The sequence below is a fragment of the Pelodiscus sinensis genome, chromosome 6 (genome assembly GCF_052426305.1).
Source record: "Pelodiscus sinensis isolate ZL-2025 chromosome 6, ASM5242630v1, whole genome shotgun sequence".
Classification (NCBI taxonomy): domain Eukaryota; kingdom Metazoa; phylum Chordata; order Testudines; family Trionychidae; genus Pelodiscus; species Pelodiscus sinensis.
The window spans coordinates 106476301-106498601 of NC_143057.1; the positions used below are offsets into that span (position 1 = coordinate 106476301).

At 45.4% G+C, this 22301-nt stretch overlaps 1 long non-coding RNA gene across 1 annotated transcript in view; it reads right to left on the reverse strand.

Annotated features, from left to right (window-relative positions):
• LOC102459771 (uncharacterized) overlaps positions 1-21269 on the reverse strand; it is a 28318-nt gene extending 7049 nt beyond the window's left edge. The window contains exons 1-2 of the long non-coding RNA XR_001369343.3: positions 5339-21269; positions 3808-3890 (exon numbers count right to left, since the gene is read on the reverse strand). This is a non-coding gene — a long non-coding RNA (uncharacterized LOC102459771). The remainder of the gene's footprint in view (positions 1-3807; positions 3891-5338) is intronic.
• Positions 21270-22301: the final 1032 nt, after the last annotated feature.

Genomic DNA, 22301 nt, shown 5'->3' on the forward strand with positions numbered 1-22301 from the left:
CCATTTATCCAATCCATACTCCTTTAACTTGCTGGCAAGAATATTGTGGGAGACCGTATCAAAAGCTTTGCTAAAGTCAAGGTATATCACATCCACTGACTTTCCCATGTATACAGAGCCAGTTACATCATCATAGAAGCTAATCAGATTAGTCAGGCACTTCGTGAATGCATGTTGACTATTCCTGATCACTTTCCCGTCTTCCAAGTGCTTCAAAATGGATTCCTGGAGGAGCCCCGCCATGATTTTTCCGGGGACTGAGGTAAGGCTGACTGGTCTGTAGTTCCCTGGATTGTCCTTCTTCCCTTTTTTAAAGATAGGCACTACATTTGCCTTTTTCCAATCATCCGGGATCTCTCCCAATCTCCACGAGTTTTCTAAGATAATGGCCAAAGTCTCCGCAATGACATTGGCCAACTCCCTCAGTACCCTCAGCTGCATTAAATCAGTGCCCATGAATTTGTGTATGTTTAGTTTTTCTAAATAGTTCCTAACTTGTTCTTTCCCCACCAAGGGTTGTCCACCTTCTTCCCATATTGCCTTGTCTAGTGCATTTGTCTGGGAGCTGACCTTGTCTATGAAGACCGAGGCAAAGAAAGCATTGAGTACTTCAGCTTTTCCCACATCATCTGTCACTAGGTTGCCTCCCTCACCCAGTAAGGGCCCCACACTCTGTAATTGCTAACATGCGTGTAGAAACCTTTCTTGTCCTTCACTTCCCAATTCCAACTGCGCTTTTGCCTTCCTGATAACTCCCCTGCATTCTCGAGCAATATATTTATGCTCCTCCCTATTCATCTGTCCAAGTTTCCATTTCTTGTAAGCTTCCTTTTTGTGTTTAAGCTCACCATGGATGTCTGCAGTAAGCCAGTCTGGTTGCCTACCATATTTGCTTTTCTTGCTGTGCATCAGGATGGTTTCTTCCTATGCCTTTAATAAGGCTTCTTTAAAATACGGCCAGTTCTCCTGGACTCCTTTCCCTTTCATGGAAGCAGCCCAGGGAATCCTGCCCATCAGTTCTCTGAGGGAGTCAAAGTCTGCTCTTCTGAAGTCCAGGGTGTGTATTTTGCTACTCGCCTTTCTTCTTTTGATCAGGATCCTGAAATCTACCATGTCATGATCGCTGGTGCCCAGGTTGTTACCCACCTCTACTTCCCTTACTAGTTCCTCCCTGTTTGTGAGCAGCAGGTCAAGCTGCACATGGCCCCTGCTTCAGCACTTGTACCAAGAAGTTATCCCCAACATTCTCCAAAAACTTCCTGGATTTGTCTGTGTACTGCTGTATTGGTTTCCCAACAGATGTCAGGATGATTAAAGTTGCCCATGAGAGAACCAGGGCCTGCGATCTTGAAGCGTGTCTCAGTTGTCCAAAGAAAGCTTCATGAACCTCATCCTCATAGGACCTAAACCTGGTTCTTGAGTCCCTTACGAGACCTCCCTTTGAACCTATGGCCACATGCCCTGTCTTGCTCCTCACAATTAAGGTGCTTTTTCTAGTGGCCATCACCTCTGCTGTAATGTTGGGTCCACCGTACATGGTCTTTACCAAGACAAAATGACTCAGACCACATCCGTCTTTCTACCTAAATCAGTACCTGCTTCCACATTAATGAACCCATAATCCTACCTAGTTTTTTTCCCAAAGTCTCAAGCATCTCCTACACAGGCTGTGCTTCACACCCTGGATGTCAGAAGTGCTTTGGCTTTTTATATTGACAGAACTCAGACATTTCGCAAGTCCCCATGCCTGTTCATCTCTATCACAAATTATTCAAAAGGCAACCCAATTTCTACGCAACACATTTCCAAACTGATAGCAGGTTGCATACTCAAGTGCCATTCCCTTCGCAACAAACAACTGCTGATGGCACCAAGAGCACACTACACCCATGCTACAATGATATCCATGGCATTCCTCAGCAGTGTGCCTCTCAAAGCTATTTATCCAACAGCCACCTGGTCATCTGACCACATGTTTTCTAAGCATTGCGCCATCATGCCTCAGCTGGCAGCAGAGACAGCAGTGGCTATGGCAGTTCTATCTGCTGCTATGAAGCAGTAACTCCAAGTCCCACCAGCCGTAGTACTGCTTTATAGTCACCTTACGTGGAGCACCTACGGGGACATCACCTGAAGAAGAAAAGGAAGATACTCACCCTGTGCAGTAATGACTGTTGTTCAAGGTGTGTCCCCCTGTGGGTGTTCCATGACTCTCCCTTCTTCCCCACTACTCAGAGTTCACTTGCTCTGCAGTAGATGAGAAACTGAGGGGAGAGGGTCAGGCCGCGCTCAGCTGTCTAACTGCCAGCAGTGCAAGAAGCTTGCTGGTGCATGCACAGCCTGACTGCTTTGAAAAAGTCTCCAATCCTACAGCTCCGGGGATGACTGGGTGAGTAACTTCCTTTTTTAGAGTGTAAAAAGCATGAGTATCTCTTTGTTAGATGCAGCAGAAGCTAATTTACACATTGGGAAAGTGCAACAACTGCAGCTAGTTTTCATTTTTAGCATCAGCAAACTTTAAAATATTTTCAGTATTAATTCAGAAAATTTATACACAGTTACCACTCTCCAGTGTACTGTCTTTCTCTTTCAGAGCTCTACTATATTCTAGAACTAATCAATTTTAAAAACAATTTTTTAAACAGTAATTCTGTTTAACTTGCTGGCAAGAACACCATGGCAGACCCTATGAAAACCTTTGTTAAAGTCAAGGTATATCACGTCCACTGCTTTTCCCCATATTCACAGAGCCAGACTTGCCCTTGGTGAATCCATGTGGATTTTACTGTGCTCCAAATGATGTAAAATGGATTCCTTGAGGACTTACTCCATTTTTTTAGCGACTGAAGTGAGGATGACTAGTCTGTAGTTACTTGGATTCTCCTCCTCCTCTTTTCTAAAGAGCAGGCAGTACATCTACCTTTTTACAATTCTTTAGGACCTGCCCCAATCACCACGATTTCTCAGAATCAGCCCCATGGACACGTGTGTTCAAGTTTTCTAAATAACCTTTAACTCGTTTCACTACTGAGGGCTACTCACCTTCTCCCCATACCATGCTGCCCAGTACAGCAGTCTGAGCTAGTCTGTGAAGACCAAGGAGGCAGGGAGAAAAAAAGCATTGAATATTTCAGTTTTTTCCATTCGATCTGTCACTAGGTTGCCTTCTCCATTCTGTAAGGGTCCTACAACTTCCCTAACCTTGTTGCTAACATATACTTCTTGTTATCTTTCACATGCCTTGCTAGCTGCAACTCCAGTTGTGTTTTGGCTTTCATGATTACACCCATTGCATGCTTGAGCAATATTTTCTATATTCCTCCTAGTCATCTGTCCAACTTAACATTTCTTGTAAGATTTCTTTTTGTATAATCTCTCAGAAGTTTTCTTTGTTAAGTCAAGGTTGTTGCCTAGAAAATTTGCTATTCTTTATTCTTTGCACATTGGGATGGTTTGTTCCTTTACCATCAATATATCTTAAGGGGGCTGTCTTGTCTTTATCCAGCTTAGGGGGCAGAGTAAAGTCCCACCACCGAAGGAGCTATTTCCATTGTTTCACTCACTTAGTATCCTCGTAGAGTCTACCAGGTCTATTACTGTGCTTCATTTATAGTAAACCTGGCCTTTGACCCTTATCTGATGTTGTGGTCTTCAGAAGACCACCCTTATCTGATGTTGTGGTTCTTCTGGAGTTTGCTGTGCTATCTGTACAGAGCCAGCATTGCACACATGTAGTGGAATGGTTATCATCGTATATAGCAAGATACCTTTCAAAACGCCACCTTGGTGACTTCTGATCACACTCACCAAAAGATCATCTTCATGGAGGCAACTCTCTTGATCCCCGTCACAGAGGTAAGTCTTCCCTGCAGATCCTTTTAATAAATCATCTAAGAGGAGAGTGGGAAGGCCCCAGAGTGAGCCCTGAGACAGCCATAAGCAATCACTGTCTCACTCAGTATCTTTGGCACCACTAGCACCAAAATCATCTCAATCCAGCATCCCTGGATCTCAGAACTAGATTAGATAGCAACTTGTACTGCAGAGAGGCCCCATAGACAAAGGCACTAAGTCTTCAGGTCCAAAGACCAGGAGAAGATGCTCCTGTTACCCAACTCCACATTATTGGTACTACCAGTGAAAGCTCATTCAGTACAAGAGCAACCAAGATCCCTACCCCCTCCCAAAACCACTATCAATGCTGGGACAAATGGAATCTCAGCATTCCAGAGACCTCCACCTGCCGGAAGCACTGGACTTGTCACCTTTCAATACTGAGAAATCTGCATTGAAAGTATCCCTGATGCCAGGCCATGCCCCTCTGGGCAAAAATTTTTTGCAGTCCAACTGGGGCACCTGGTAATCCCTGGGACTGTCAGAGCACCACGTCAATCCCAGGGGATGGGGCAGAAATGTTTTCCACATTTGGCCAGGTCACCCAATAGGAATCAATGGGAGGTTTACTTGGTGGCTGTTCTGTTTGCAGGCCTCCTCATGTAGTATTCATGACCAAGAAAGTCCAAGAATATACCTGCAGATAACTCCACCACCACCATGTTGGTATGGGAACCCCTGATGCCACCACCTGGCTTTATGCCACTAGCAATGTCATGGTCATATTAGGACCCTTGGGTAGCATGTCTCTTGATCTTCAAGCCACAGCTAAGAGCCATCAGGACATCCCCCTCCCCCTCAGCTGCAACAGCCAGAGCTTAAGAACCTCCTCAAGACAGAGGAACAGGAAGCAGGTACCAAGGAGGAAGTGACTCTGAGGACCATATCCTCCTCGTCTCCAGATGAAACTATCATGCCTTCACCATCTCTGTCAGACTTTAGTCTTTTCCACAAACTGGTGAAGAGAGTAGCAGATGTTCTCTAGTTAACATTGGAGGAAGTCAAGGACACCTACCATGGGCTCCCTGACATTCTCTAGCCTTCCCTCCCAATTAATGAGGCAATTTTAGAGCCAGCTATAAGACCACATGGCAAACCCCAGAATTGGTGCTAAACTACAAGTGGATGGACAAAAATTCTGTGTCCTTGCTAAGGAATCTGAATTTCTGTTCTCCCACGTGCCACCCAACTCCATCATGGTGGATGCTATTAACTCCCTCAGTCAAGAGCCATTCTCTTAGGGATGAGAGGTGTCTTGATATTTTCAGTAGAACTTCTTAAACCATCTACAATTTTGTATCACCACATACCAGACCCTTGTGGCAACATATGATTAGATGAATTACTCTATTGGTAAGATGCAAGAAGCATTTAAGCATGTGACCAATGTAAGATAATTAAACAGGAGAGTCAATTAGTGGCAAAGACATAATTGTAATCTGACCTCAACATGGCAGCTAGGTCCATCTCCATGGCTGTGGTGATGTGACAAGTGTCATGACTCCACTTGTTAGGTTTCCAGAAAGGTACAATTCACCACACAGTTGAGGACTCTCTCTCAAGGTCATAAAGTTCTCTGTTGTGATGACCTGAAGCCTCCCTTCCACTGTGAAGGACTCCAAGCTATCCTCTGGTCATTGGGTAAGTATACACTAGGACAAAAGAGACTATTTAGTCCCCAATCCCAGCATAGACCACGGACATCTTCGTACTAATCTCAATGCCAGCAGAAGCCACAAATAAAGGGGAAATCCCTAATGCAAACCACCTGCTCCCAGGGTGAATTGATCTAAATCACCAAGAAAAAATAATTGATTTAAATCAAGATACTACATAGATTTCTTTAAAAATTGTGCCAATTTGATTACTAAAACACGATAATTTACAATTCAGTGCAGCATTTTACAATATCTAAGAGGATATACATCGTGTAATTTTTTTTTACATAACTCGATTTAATTAATTTAGGAAATAGGATCTAATACTCACTCCCTGTATCAAGCCGCAAATGCAGCAGCAATACATTAGAAATGGTATGAACTAAATCACACAAAATAGCACTTATTTATGTAACATTTAAGATTGTTTAATAAAATGTTTCACATTTGCAATTCCAGTTGTCGCCTTAGTGGCCACCCGGTGACTGTCAGGGCTGTTCCCCACTCTGGTACTTTGAGTGCAGAAGGTAAGGGCCTGCAAAACAGCTTCAGAACTTTGCCTCTACAGGCACTAGTTACAAAAAACTTCTCCCCAGAATCATAATCACACATTTTGGGGGAAATCGCTGCCACCATCAAGTGCTTTTTGATCCCTGAAAACCAAGGGATGAACACTTGAAATCACCCCCAGGGGTACCCTAAGCTCTTTTGCCCAAAAAAAGCTCGAAAAAAGGAGAGAGAAAAACAAGCTGCAGTCTCTGGCAACTGACCCCCTCAATCAGAGACATGCAAATACAGACTTTCCAGGACACAAAAATCAAATTATCACCTTACCAAAAAAACAAACAAAAAAACCACACAACATCAGAAACCATTACTTGATTGCTAGATGTTTTACAGAGCAATTAAGGAAAACAAATTAAACAGAAAAATCTCTGAGGACAATGCAAAGTAGTAAATAGGGAGGGGAGGCGTGGAATCACACAGAGCAGTTCAAAGCAAACCACAAAATAAAGAAAAATTACCTGAACGTGACTAGATTCACTTCTCCTTACTTCCAATACTCTCTTTGTTGAGTCCACTCGCAGACCATGAATTCCTTGGAGACATAATAGTCCTGCCAGGGTTTAAATCATCCTCTCTCTCTCAACTCCTGGTTTCTCTCTCCCACACAAAGAAAGCAGGTAGAGAACCTATATCTAAATCAACTCTTACCTTGTTTGGTTCTCCGGGCTCCCTAGCCAACAACTCTGCTAGCTACCTGAGCTTCATCACTGGGTGCTGGTCATCACTACTTCCATCCATTACACTGTCCTTACACTTTTTTAATTTTCAAAATTTTATTAACTCTAACAGATAAATCCTCAGAATACCAAATATCCAGTGTCCCACAGCTTCTATAATTAGTTCTCGTAATGTTCCATTCCTGTAAGTAAGTACTGCATCTTTTTGCACTGCTTGTACTTGACATGGTTTTCCTTTTTTGCACAGCAAATGAATTTCCTTCTTCAAAATATTCCTGGATACGGTCTCTCTTATGCCCAGAAGCCATGACAGTTTTTCTGTGGCAAGAGCAAGGGAGTTATGTACGAAACTGTGTGCATGCTGAATAATATTTTCCCTTTTGCTTTCCAGTCCACTCCACACTTCTTTTCTATGCTTTCTCTGCCTTTTCCTATATACTATGTCTTTAAGATGTCATGCTTGGGCCAGGTCCCCACCCACAAAAACTCAGAACAAATTCACTCCAATCCAGCCTTTGTCCTTCTTTTGTTACTTTAGTTTGCTGAGAAACAGAAAAGTTACCTAACTTTCATTACTGTTGTTCTTTGAGATTGTTGCTCATGTCCATCGCACTGAGTGCACGATTGTTGGGAGTTTTTTTCCCTCAGCAACACCTACTGGGTCCCCTAGAGTAGCACCTCCATGGCGGTGCATATATATCCTTGCTGCACTCCATCCCCTCAGTTCCTTCTTGCCAGAACTCTACAGTGAAGGGGAAATGGGCAGGATTTGGAAAGCACACTGTCAACGCATCTCAGAGAACAGTTATGAAAGGCAGGTAACCATTTTTTCTTCTTTGAGTGATTGTTCATGTCCATTCCATTTAGGTGAATCCCAAGCTGTACTAAAAGAGATGGGATCAGAGACTAATTGGAAATATACTGCAACTCAGGTCTCCTGAATGCTGCATCATCCCTAGCATGCTGGGAGATGGGAGAGTGGTTGGTAAAGACCAAGTTGCTGTCCTGCATATATCCATGATGGGTACCTGTGCCACAAAGGCTGCCGAAGAGGCCTGGGCTCTACTGGAGTGGGCCATGATAGCTGGCACTGGCACTTTAGTGAGGTCATAACAGGTCCTGATGCAGGCTGTGATCCACAAATATCTGCCAGGTGGAGATTGGCAGACCCGTAATCCTATCTGCTATGGAGATGATTGTGTTCTCTCTAAATGAAACTCCAAAGCATGTCACACATCCAGGGTGTGGAGCACTCATTCTTTATTATTAGGATGTGGTTTAGGAAATAAAACAGGGAGGAAGATAGCTTGATTTATATGAAATTGGGACACCACCTTAGGTAAAAAATGCTGTATGTAGGCATAGTTTGAACTTCTCTTTAAAGAGGAAGAGGGCTCTGAGATTGATTTCTGACACCCGTCTAGCTAACGTAATAGCCACCAAGAATGTTATTTTCTGTGACAACGGCAACAAAGAGCAAGTCATTAAAGGCTTAAAAGGTGGCCCCATGAGTCTTGTGAGGACCAGGTTAGAGTCTCAGGGTGGAAGAGGCTGACACACCTGTGGGTGAAACCTATCTAGGCTCTTCAGGAAACTATGTACCATCGGGTTTGCAAAAACTGTCTTGCCTTGGATACCAGGGTGAAAAGTAGACAGCCGCTAGATGGATCCAGACTGAGGATACAGATAATCCCTGTGTTCTTAGATCTAACAAGTACTCCAGTATGAATGGGACCACGGCCTCCAGCATGGCTATGCCCTTAGAGAAGGACCAAACTGAAAAATGTGTACACTAAACCAGGTAAATGGCTCTAGTGGAAGGTTTCCTACCATCCAAGAGCACCACCTGCACTTATTCCAAATCTTGTTGCTTCCCCCGTGTCAACCATGGAGCTTCCCCAAGGCCATTAGGTGGAAGGATTGCAGGTTGGGGTGACATAACTGTTCATGGTCCTGGGTAATTAGGTCTGGGAACATGTGAAGAGTTGTATGCTCCTCCACTAAGACATCCAGCAGCTTCGTGAACCAATACTGGCAGGGCCAGACTGGCCCCACCAGGATCAGAGAAGTTCTGTATTGCTGTGCCTTAAGGAGAACTTTGCAGATGGGGGCCCTTTTGCACAAGGGTTTACTATGACAAGAGATACAACAGATGGATGGCCCCTTACAGTGAGGGAGTCATAGAATCAACACTAGCATTTATGAAGGAAGGGATCCTACTCTTGTTATTTTGTAATACCCAAAAGCAGGTGTGGGAAACCTTTTTTGAAAGAAAAATCTATCTGGGGCTGCACACGAGTGAGAAGCAACCACTAGTTACCAGTAACCACTAACAAAATTATATATACATTTAATTTTAAATAATGGATAATTAACATGGTGCCCATCCCCAACCTGAAAAAATCACCCAGCTTGCTGGCCCATGTCCCAACACACTCTGTGCATGCCCCATGCCTATGCTCCCGTCAGGACCACACACAGACAGCTGGTACTGTCTAACTGCTACACCCCCACACACCCTATAGTTGTGTCCAGCCTTGCAATCTACTGACCCCAGTCCCTGCCCTTAAATGAAGGTCCCACAGATTAGGGGAGGCATGTGGCAGCTCCAGCCCCAGTTGCCAGAGCAGCATCCTGCCACCCGCCACGTGGCTTCTCTGGACCGGGCCGCCACAGCAGCCTCCTGCCGCCCAGCTCATGGCTCTTCTGACTCCAGCCACCAAAGCAGCCTCCTGCTACCCACCTCACAGTTCCTCCAGCCTCCAGCCCTGGCCCACGGCTCTGCATAGGAGGTGGTCAGGGTGGAAATCTTTTCCGCACACCTGCGCAAGTGCACAGTTTAGAGAGAACCCTGCAGGCTAGCAGTTCTGTGTGCTCCAGTCCCGCAGTAGGCACCGGCTCCCTGAGTCACAAGGGCTGGATCCAGGCAAGCTGGGGGCTGCACCCAGCTGCTGGTCCTGAGATTCGCCACCCCTGCACAAAAGGAAAGGAGGTTGGAGACATACTAGGACTCAGAGCTCCCAAAAAGTTTATCAAAACTCAAAAATTCAAATCAGTCACCTTATCATTCCACTTTGGACCAGACAGTTTGGTAGCCCTTGACCTGCAGAATGCCTATTTTCATCTCAACCCCACCACAAACAGATTTCTCAGATTCATTCTAGGGTACAGCCACTACCACTGCAGAGAGCTCCCCTTCAGGCTATCGCCATCCATGAGAGCATTTTACAAAGTTCTCTCAGTGCTGGCCACTCATTCGCGTTCCCAAGGGATAATGATCTACCCCTCCCCACATGGTAGTCTCCTCAGAGCCAGATGTCTTCAAAAGACTCACCAAGTCACTGAAGCTACAATGCACGTGCTTACAGATCTGGACCTAGAGATCAATACCCAAAAGTCAAGCTACACACAGTGCCATTTCTGGAATTCAGAGGGGCCAACTTTGACTCGTTACAGGCCAAAGTCCTCTTGCCTCAACACAGGTTCCTGTACATAGGCACACACAGACACTCTTCAAAGCAGCCCACAGATATCAGCCAGGCTCTGCCTCCAATCTGCAGGGCATATGGGAGCAGGCATGGTGGAAGACCACATGCCAGGCTTCACATGCAATGTCTCCAAATGTGGGTCAGCTGGCTTTAAAGAGCAAACAAGGCCAGGCTGGACAGATTCCTGTCACCATCCACCAGACAGGCACCATTTGCAAGGGGACCTCTTTTTCACAAACGGTCCTGTTGTTGCTCCTCGCCACTGACACTTCACTCAAAGGGTGGGGTGTGCATCTAAATGGTCTCATATCACCACCCATGGAGATACCACTTCACATTAATCTCCTCCAGCTCAGAGCAGGCAGGAACACCTGCACCCATTTTCTCCCTCTGGGCACAGGATCACACACGCAGACCCTAACAGACAATGTAGCCTGTATGTACTATATCAGTCAGCAAGGAGAAGCCAGGTCACCTTCTCCACGTGCAAAAGCAATGAGGCTAATTGGTTCAACTCCCACAATGTTATATTGTCTATGACTTACCTCCCTGTGCACAAAACTCAATAGCAGACAGTTTCAGTCACAAATTCCCACAAGATCACGAGTATTTCACAACCTGTTCAGGTCCGTGGATAGTATGCTCCCCCCCACCCCCCATCATTCTTGCACTCACCTGAACAAGAAATGTCCTCACTACCAGAGTGGGGATGGGATAGCTCTCCCTGGGTAAAGTTTTCTCCTCTCCTGAGACAAGATCCTTCTCTTGGCCTTTCCCTCATTTACTTTACTACTGAAGGGCCTGCTGAAAGTAAAAAGGAACAGAGCTCACATCATTCTGATTACTCTTACTTGGCCAAGACAAACTTAATACCCTTACCTGCTACGGCTTGCAACATGCCCCTTAATCCTTCACCCAACCATTCCACACCTCTCAAGGAACAGATATCGTCTCCTACATCCCAGCTTGATTCTCTGCCTCAAGTTATAATTCCTGGTTTTCTTTAGAAAACCTCTGCTCAAGAGAGATAGAAGAGGTTCTATTACATGGTAGAAAGTCCTTGACAGGACATACTTAAAACAGAAACAGTCCAGGTTTCAGATCTGATGTATACCCCAATAAATCTCTGCAATATCTGTGACTTTTCTGCATGTCATGGACTATGTATTGACCCTAATCTCTCCAGGTCCAGAAAGCAGCAGTAACAGCTTTATATCAACCTGTAGAAGGCTATTCTGTGCTGTCACACTCAACCACTATGAGATTCCTCAAGGATATAGTTAACCTCTTCTCTCAACTTTGACTGTCTATTCCTACATGAGACCTAATCCTGCCTCCTAAGCCATGGTCACTTGTTTGCTGTTGTATCTATCAGTGAAAACAGCCTTCCTGATAGCAATTACCTTGGCCTGGAGAATAAGATAGATGGTCTGATGACACACACCCCACACACGCTATTTTTTCTGGCCCCATCTAAAATTCATCCCTAAGGTAACCTCCCCATTTCAAATTAATCAATTGATTCACCTTCCAATCTTCTACCCAAGCCTCATCAAGACAACATGGGGGAGCTCAAAGCTACTGCAGGACTGGATCACACAAAATCTGCTAGCCTGAACTCGTGTATTGACACACATACATTCCTTGACACATGAGGTAGCCTTCTAGCTTTCTGATTACAAGTATCCTTAGCAGCATACAGGGACGGTGGAGATGCAAAGGGTGACATGGGATTCGTAGTGATTGCTTCCAATCCAAAATATCAGGTTGGTGAGCTGAGGGCATGAAAATATACAATATTTTATGACAACCCTTTAGAAAGGGTTCCTGGAAAAGAGAAGTAACACTCTCAAAATACTACTAGTAAGTAATCTCTTGATGGAAAAAGCAAACAAGAAAATGCTCTCCCAACATGAAGCACAGCTCCCTGCACCATTGAAGAAATGGAGAAACTGGGGATAACATAGTCTCATATAGCCCTGACTCTCAATATTTGATACTGCATTCATAGACGGTTTCTGAAGCACAGCAACATGATGTGCATATCACAGAAAGTGCTTCAAAAACTTTGTTTGCTTCTCCAATTACAGCAGTGGCCATGCCTGTAAGAATCTGGTATATCAGCTTAGAATAACCTGAGACACATTTATGCAGCTCCTGATTCTGCATTTATTATACAGAACACAAAAACAGACAGCAACATTCAGAAGCCTTGTTCAGACCTCTCTCTAGGTTGGTCAGTTGGAAATAGTTTGTTGAATTATTTCATGATCATGAACAAGTTGCATGAGCTGTTTAACACACACACACCCTCTCAAAGTACCTAAACAAAAGCACAAAGAAGGGAAGCAATTGGTACAGTGCTAAAGAGACCACACACACACACAAAATTAAGTTGTAGACCTATGAAAACTGGAAAAAATATAGAATCATTAGAATGGGGGAAGGGAGCAGAAACAACTATAAGATGAAAATCATAAAAACCAAGATTTTTTAAAAAAAATAGATCCCCTAAAATTAGCCTCTGATTTTTGTACGTACCTACATAAGTGAAAAATCAAAAGTGCTGAAGACATAGGAAGTCCTATTAGATCACTTACTTTGGTACCTATATATAGACTTAGGAGCCTAATTTTAGGCTCACAGTTTTGAAAATCCTGGCTTAAATATATATCTAAAGTGGAAGTATTATTATAGAATTTACATATAATGCAATAGGTGTGTGCATTCTAAGAGTTTTAGGACTTGGATAGCACAAACAAACAATTACTAAATTATCACAGACCCCACCTCTTCAGTGACACAGCTATGATTTCCAATTCACTGATGTGGGAACTAAGTGAGGACAGAGAGGCTAAGGCCAACATTTTCAAACTCAAGTATGTTTAGTCACCCAATGTATAATCAAACCCCTAAGTACATGCCATGATTTCAGAGGTATTAAGCATTCACAGCTACCACTGAATTCAATGGCATGCAGGTTTGAAAATGTTGGTCTGTGCTTTGAGGGAAACACAGAGTAGGGATTACTCGATTTCACCTACAGCATGCCGCAAAGGAAATGGCTCAGCCTGGGACAGCAGCTGGTAGAGAACTTGTGACTTATCATTAAAGTAGTTTGATCAAAATTGTACCTTACTGATCTAATCTGCAAATTTGCAAAAACTCAGACCACCTATGGCTATTGCATGTTTATACACAGGACCAAAAGGCTAGTGCTGGTTGATTTTGGAATATCTGATATTTTCCTTAGAAGTGGTGGGCTTTGAACACTAGTGGCTGGTTCATATCAGTTAATATTGTCAAAGCTTTCTTGAAAGCAAAAAGGCAAGGAATAGAATTTCTTTAAATGAAGGTCCCACAGATTAGGGGAGGCATGTGGTCTTGCAGAACTGTCAAGGTGAGCTCTATGTCAGTCTATAGCTTATAATATTAGAACCTGAAAACAATGTAGAAAAAGCGACCTTATTCCCAGTCACACTCTTGCCCACCACTCTCAACCTCCCCGTTCTCTTTTTGCTAAACATTTTGGAATTTCCAAATCCATTCTTCTTCCAAAGTTTTTAAAAAGTTGAGGCTTTAGCTTAACTACAATTCTGGGAGTGGTTAGTGTGCCTTAAATGAGAAAGTATCCAGCAGTTAGTGATGAATCTTGAATCCATGTGCTCTGGTTTGGAAGCATTATGTGAAAAGAGGCATGTGAAAAAAGGTATTTGAAGCATCTTTCTATTCAATTCTAATTCCTATCTTAATCGTTTATTGTACTTGTAAAGTTCCTAGCAGTACAGCACAACATATGTTCCAAAGAAAATTGCATTTCTTACCTAAACATTGGATTGAGATGGGAATCTCCAATCCCACTAAGCTAGGGGGAGAGGTAGACACACTGGAGGGCAGAGATAGGGTCCAGAGTGACACAGACAAATTGGAGGATTGGGCCACAAGAAATCTGATGAGGTTCAACAAGGACAAGTGCAGAGTCCTGCACCGGGACGGAAGAATCCCAAGCATTGTTACAGGCTGGTGACCAACCAGCTAAGTAGTAGTTCTGCAGAAAAGGACCTGGGGGTTACAGGGGATGAGAAGCTGGATATGAGTCAACAGTGTGCCCTTGTAGCCAAGAAGGCTAATGGCATATTAGGTTGCATTAGGAGGAGCATTGCCAGCAGATTCAGATATTGCCCTTTATTCGGCTCTGGTGAGGCCACATCTGGAGTATTGTGTCCAGTTCTCTGCCCCCCCACTACAAAAAGGATGTGGACGCATTGGAGAGGGTCCAGTGGAGGGCAACCAAAATGATTAGGGGGCTGGAGCATATGACCTATGAGGAGAGGCTGAGGGACTTGGGTCTGTTTAGTCTGCAGAAGCGAAGAGTGAGGGGGGATTTGATAGCAGCCTTCAACTTCCTGAAGGGAGGTTCCAAAGAGGATGGAGAAAGGCTGTTCATAGTAGTGACAGATGGCAGAACAAGGAGCAATGGTCTCAAGTTGTGGTGGGAGAGGTCCAGGCTGGATATTAGGAAAAACTATTTCACTAGGAGAGTGGTGAAGCACTGGAATGGGTTACCTAGGAAAGTCTCCATCCCTAGAGGTGTTTAAGTCTTGGCTTCACAAAGCCCTGACTGAGTTGATTTAGTTGGGATTGGTCCTGCCTAGAGCAGGGGGCTGGACTTGATGCCCTTCTGAGGTCTCTTCCAGCTCTATGGTTCTATCATTCTATGGAGTTAAATGGGCTATTCACTCCACTGTCCTTGATTCAAGTGTCTCTAGGAACTAAAGAAAGAATGTAGAAGACCTCAGCTTGTCTTCTTCAGCTAGATAAACAAGAGACCAATTTCCCTCCCTGACAGCACAGCAGTCCATAAGGAGTCTGTATCACTGAGGAAGGGCGATGTGGCAGGAACTCCTAAATGTGGGACTCAATCTGCATTCCAACTGTACATCAGTCATGAGGTCTCTCTATCAGCTCCAACCTGGAGAATGAGAAGGGAAGGATCCTGCACTCCCTTAGCACGACTGGAGTACTTTGTTAAAAATAGCATGAAATGGCAAAGAAGCTCCTAAAGCACTGATTTCCTGGTGAATTTGTTTGGCTAGTCTTGAAGCACGTGTCTGAGGAAGAGTCTTCTGCCTTCTGGAAGGAAAGGAGGTGGCTTTTAAGAAGAGATTTGTACCATCACCTAGAAGACTATTCATTTCTCTGATAAAAATGGGTAAGTTAGTTGTTCATGTATGTTGTTGCGAGGCTTGTTATTCATTTCAATTACTGGACTAATCACTGTTTCCATTTAGAGTTCCTTGGACATGGACTATTGGTAATTTCACAATGGATTACTGTGAAAATTTTTCCAGAAACCATATGTAGCCTACAAGTATTTTTTATGTTAAAGCATAGGTATAAGTTAATGCAGTACTGTACCAGAGGGTGTAGATGTGTTAGTCTGTATCCACAGAAACAATGAAGAGCCCTGTAGCACCTTGAAGACTAACAGATTTATTTGGGCATAAACTTTCATGGGCAACAACCCACTTTGCCAGATGCTTGCGCCTATATGGTCAGAAAGACAAGTTTAACTAAACAAGGCCTGAGCTCCAAAAGCTTTAGCATACTTTAAATCATAAGATATCACAAGATAGAATATCGTAATGACTAAATTGCCAATGTGTTACGACATTTTAAAGTTAGGGACATCAGTAGATATTGGACTACAAGAATATCACTGTAACTAATAGATGTGCATGCTACTAAGCTTGAGGGGAGAAAGGAAATCCAAGATTCGGAGGACAAGAAAATAGAAATTGTGACAAAGCTCCTACAAAAACTCAATGGGTCCTGTGCTTCCTGGTGGATTTGCTTGCCTCAGAGGCTCACAGCAGCCCACAATCTTAGGCACCATGCCTAGGGCTTTAATTTGCTGTTTGTTGAGCTCTTTTCATCATTGGCCAGTGTATGGTAAAATGGAGAATAAACTCCACAGTCCTTTTCCCTGAGTGGAAATGGAGAAGTGGGTGTTGGGAGTAAACCAGGCCCATGGTCTACTCTGGGTTCCAGCCCAGAGCCCTGTGATAGTAGCTGCTTGTGTGAACCCCTGGCACCTACTAGAATACAGCTCCAAGACCACTGGGCTACACCTTCTTTCTATTCACTTCATCCTCCCAGTTATGACCTCCTTTCCTCCTACTCCCTGTGGTACTCTCCTCCTTCACCCTAGCTGCACTCACCCTCCCACTGCAGGGCTGCTACTTTTTTAGCCAGTCTGAACTGGTTTTCTTAATTACCCCCAGGTGTCCTAATTGGCCTAGGCTGGCCTGACTCTTCAGGCCTAGCCAATTAGCCACAGGTGTTCCATTACCCATGATTGCCTCTGCTGGTTCTAAACCAGCCCCTCTCTGTTACTCTGGGAGCAGTGTGACATAGTGGGGGTGCTGTCTGTAACCCCGTGTCCCCCTGCATTGTGATGTGTGATTCCTACTGACTCATCCACATGTGTATTAGCCCAGACACTTAGGTCCAGCCTGACCAGATAACAAGGCTCTTTCCCCAGGGGAGAGACAAAGGGAGGGAGGAGGAGACAAACACCTGGTTTGGGGGCAGGGTCTGGGAGCCAGGGAGTTGCTGGCTGGGAAACATGAAGGAAACAGCCGAAGCTGAGGGGTGAAGGTCTTGGGGGGGCAATGGACCCCTAACCAAGGGGTCTGAGGCATCCTGGTCCTGACTCCTGTAACCACATCTCATCTGTGCTGTATCCTGGAAAAGCAATAAACCCTCTCTATTCTACTGGCTGGCGGAGTCTGTTCTTGCTGCTATGGGGCTGCAGGATATGGGGGAACCCCAACTCACCATCACAGCAGGGATCTCCCTCAGTCTGAGGCTTATGAGTCCCCTCCACTACTTTTTTATAGCCTTCTGTTCTGATCCTGTCACAAAATACAGAAAAGGGGATGAAAACCCTATTGAATATGCAGTAGGCACTATTGTATCATTACAATGTATTATAAAACTTGTGTCCCTGCCTGAGTGCCCTGGGAGATACGAGGATGGTGACCACTCGTGATGATGGTGCATCTGATGGTGGCTACAATGCTGATTTTTTGTGTAGAAGGAATGGTATAAGTATATTGATGATCAGAACATAAGAATGGCCGTACTGGGTCAGACCAAAGGTCCATCTAGCCCAGTAACCAGTGCCAAGTGCCTTGGAAGGGGTGGACTGAAGACACTGATCAAGCGATTTGTCTCCTGCCATCCATCTCCAGCCTCTGACAAACAGAGGCCAGGGACACCATTCCTACCCCCAGCTAATAGCCTTTTATGGACCTAACCTCCACGAATTTACCTAGCTTCTCTTTAAATTCTGTTATAGTTCTAGCCTTCACAGCCTCCTCTGGCAAGGAGTTCCACAGGTTGACTATGCACTGTGTGAAGAAGAGGAAGAAGTTACTCACTCTGTGCAGTAACGATGTTTCTTCGAGGTGTGTCCCCCCCATAGGCGCTCCACTTCAGATGTCGGGCTCTGTCCCGGCACCGCAGGTCTGAGAGCTGTTAGCCGTGGTTCGGCTGGCCCACACACACACGGGGCACATGCGGTTCGCGCTGCTTCTGAGTGTGCATGGGATCCAGTTCCTCCTAATCGGATCACTCCTTAAAAACACAAGAGGAAACTCCAAAGAGGGGAGGAGGGCAGGTCATAGAACACCTACGGGGACACACACCTCGAAGAAATGTCATTACTGCACAGGGTGAGTAACTTCCTCTTCTTCTTCGGGTAGTGTCCCTGTGGGTGCTCCACTTCAGGTGAATACAGAGCAGCAGCTGTGCGTATGGAGGTGGGATTGGAGTTACTGTTTCTTTGCTATGGATAGTACAACGGAGGCTAACGCTGAATCTCAAGCGATTGCATCGATAGTGTAATGCTTAGCAAATGTCATATCTGATGACCACGTGGCTGTACGACGAATGTCCTGCATCGTGATGCTCTTCAGGACGTGACAACTGTTGGAATGGATGAGTCCTTTCTAAGTAAAAAGCCAACACTCTGTAGACATCAAGTGTGTGCAAGCGGGCCTCACGAGGCGAGGGGTGTGGCTTGAGGCAGAATGTGGGGAGTGAGATTGGCTCATTAATATGGAACTCTGAGTTCACTTTAGGTAAAAATGACAGGCGAGGCTGAAGGATTACTCCCGTGTTAGTAAATAGTGTGTATGGGGGGTTGGCAGAAAGTGCCGCTAGTTCTCCTACCCTTCGGGCCAAACTTATGGCCAAGAGAAAGGCCAGTTTCGCGGTAAGCAACTTTATGTCACAGGAATCAGAAAGTACGAAGGGTGGATAACTAAGGGTATCGAGAACGAGTTCCAAGTCCCAAAATGCAGGAAGTGTCCTGCGTGGGGGGTGTAAATTTTCCAGTCCTTTAAGAAAACGTTTCACGAGTGGGTGAGACATTATTGACAATGCATCTGTTGGTTGTCTAAGCGCAGAGATTGCTGAGAGATGGACTTTAATCGAGGAGATTGCCAGTCCCGTGTGATGTAAGTGCAGTGCGTAGTCCAAGATGCGGTGGATCGGGATGGACTCTGCGTCACAATGGTTGTCTACACAGCAGGCGTGGAATCGACACCATTTGTAAAGGTAAGTCTGTGGGTGGATTCCCGCCTGCTATACAGCAGGATGTGCTTGACCTCTTGAGAGCAGAGGACTTCTGTGCCATGGAACCATCTAGGAACCATGCTGGGAGGTGCCACCTGTCAATCTGTGCCTGTGGTATCGAGAAACCTGGCTGTGTGAGTAGGTTGGGTTGTTTTGGTAGCTGATATGGGGCTTGTGTTGACATTTGTAGCAGCATAGGAAGCCACATTTGTCTGGACCAAAACAGTGCTATAAGTATCACTGTAGCTTGATCGAGGGTAATCTTCTTGATCACTCTTGATATAAGCGGAATTGGAGGAAAAACAAAGAGAAGGTGATGACTCCAGTTCCAAAGGTATGCGTCCCTGAGTGATCCTGGTCCCAGGCCCTCTCTGGAAAAATATTGTGGACATTTCTTGTTCCGATGTGTTGCAAAGAGGTCTATGGTTGGGTGTCCCCACCTTCGGAACATATGTTGGAATAGTTTCTGGTCAATTTCCCACTTGTGTTGGGGAAAGACATGTCTGCTCAGTGCATCTGCAAGTGTATTCTGCTTGCCTGGAAGATATATGCTGATGATGGTGATATTGTGGATTATATACCTGTTCCACAGGCTTGTGGCCTCCACACAGAGATCTGGAGCACGTTCCCCCCGGAAGATGATATAGTACATCGTGGTAGTATTGTTGGTAAGTATTTGAGTTGTTTGTCCTCAAATTCATGGGAGGAAGGCTTTGCAGGCATTGAATACTGCCTGGAGCTCCAGTAGGTTGATGTGCTGGAAGGATTCCTGTGTGCTCCATTGGCCTTGAGCAAATTCGCCCTTGCAATGAGCTCCCCAGCCTATGAGAGACACATCCAATGTGACCTGAATGGTTGGCTGAGGATGGTAGAAAGGGACTCCGGAGAGTAAATTGTCGGGTAACATCTACCATGCAAGTGATTGCTTGACTGCCAGGGGAACCTGGACAAGTCTGCGGGTGTCCTGGTTGCCTGGACGGTATACCGAGGCCAGCCAGTGCTACAAGGGCCCGAGACGTAGCCTTGCATGTCGTACCACGTAAGTCGTGGAGGCCATGTGTCCCAACAATTGAAGCCAGGCAATTATCGGGATCTTCAGCCTGATAGTAAGAGTTTGAGTAAGGCTCTGTATCCTATGGAATCGCTCTATAAGCAGATAGGCCTTGGCCATTATAGAGTCTAACCGTGCCCCAATGAACACGAGTGATTTTAGAAGTGTGAGCGACGACTTTGGCAGATTGAGGACAAGGCCCAAGTCATAGGATTGTGCCTTGATGAGGCAATTGTCCAAATACAGGAAGATCGTTACATTGTGGTGAAGAAGATATGTAGCCACCACTGACAGTCTTGGAGAAGACCCTCAGTGCTGAGGACAGTCCGAACAGAAGAACTTTGTATTGGAAATGTTGTGTGCCTATGACAAATCTGAGAGAACGTCTGTGGGCTGGATGGATTGTGACGTGAAAATAGGCGTCCTGCAAATTGAGCGAAGTGAACCAATCCCCTGTGGTTAACGCTGGGAGCACGGAAACAAGGGTCTCCATTCTGAACTTTTGCACAACCTCGCAGATATCTAAGGAAAGAAATCGAGAATGTATCTCCATCCCCCCTGACTTCTTTTCGGTGAGAAAGTACCTGGAGTTAAAACCCTTGCCTTGAAACTGGACGGGCACCGTCTCTACTGCCCCTATGTCCATGAGTCTCACGACTTCTTGCATTAGAAGCTCGTGAGATGGGTCCCTGAAAAGGGACGGGGTTGGGGGTATGGTAGTGGGGAGAGAGAAGAGGGGTATGGAATATCCTAATGCTATTATTTCTAGTATCCATTCGTCTGTGGTAATGGATGACCATCTGCGCTGGAAAGATCTGAGGCAATGGTGAAAAAGTTTGTGTGCTTCCAGGGGGTACGTGAGGGGGACGTCGCACAGTCCCTCGATCGGACCATCAAACCTGCTATCAGTTGTTCTCGGGGTTAGGACCCCTGTTAGACTGTGCTCTGCGTTTTTGAGGGCGGGGTCTGCCTCTTTGCTGTTGTTGTTGGTCCTGTTGTCTGTACCTGGGACCAGAGTAGGAGAAAGGTTTTTGTTTAAAGTAGGGCGTGTAACGCCTGCAGCGATACGGAGGCATATATGTTCCTAGGGTCTTTAACGTTGTCCTTGGGGACTGAGGCTAATTGTAGCCACAATGATCTCCTCTTAATGATTGATGTCGCTGTGCTGCGTACAGCTGCGTTGGCAATATCCAGCACAATTTGCAGGGCTGTTGTTGAGGCTATGTAGCCCTCCTGTATCACTGATTTGATTATCTGGCGCGTGTCATCTGGTAGGTGTTTTAGAGCATAGTTATTGAAACTGTGGTTCGATAGGTGCGCCGCATAATTCGCCATCCTGAGGAGAAGGGTAGCGGAAGAAAAAACTTTTCTCCTGAAGAAGTCAAGTCTTTGTCCGAGGCCACATTCCTATGCTGGGGTGTTTTGGCTTTTTGTTGGGCTGCATCGACAACTAGTGAGTTTGGTTGAGGATGCGTGAATAAGAATTCCGACCCTTTGGGGGGGGGGGATGAAATACTTTTTGTCAGATTTCTTATGGGTAGGCTGTGCAGATGCGGCCGTCTGCCAGATGTCATCTGTGATCTCTAAAATTGCCTCATCAAAGAGTAAGGCCATTTTGGCGTTCTGGGTGCAAATTCTTGAGAAGGTGATGCTGTTTTTGCTGGACTTTAGCAAGGTGTAAATCCTGTGAATCTGTCACCCTCTTGAAAAGGTCGTGAAACTGACGGATGTCATCAGTAGGGGAGGAATCATCTGGGAAGACGGCATCGTTGGGTGATGATGAAGAAAAATCTGTTGGGGAACCAGCTTGAGGTTGGGAGTGCCCCGTAACTGGCCCTTGTGGTGGTTCTGGTTGAGCCAGAGGGATAGGGACATCTCCCAATGGCGTAGATGGACGTGCCAGATCAGGTGGCAGTGTTGGCAGTCGGGATCCGCTGTGAGATTGGGAGTAATAATGTCGTTGGGACCTGAAGGAGGAATGGCTCGATGAGAAGCGATGATAGTGGCACTAGTGGTAGCTCTCATGGAATTGATGCCTGGAAGAGTATCGTGGTGAATAAGTATGAGTAAGATGATCTTGTGAGCAATCTGGGAGAACGAGATCAGTGAGAAGCATGAGACAGTGACCGTGAGTATCTATGAAGTGATCTGGAATACCATGGCAAACAACTCCGATGGGAGACAGTAGTGATGTGGGGTTCTTGATGTAATGGCATGGAGAAGACCAAAGCTGGAGACTGTGGTTGGGTAAGTACGTCCGGTGGCCCCAGGCTAGGAGATGGCGTTCTTATGCTCCTTGATTTTCCTGTTGCCTTTCTACGCA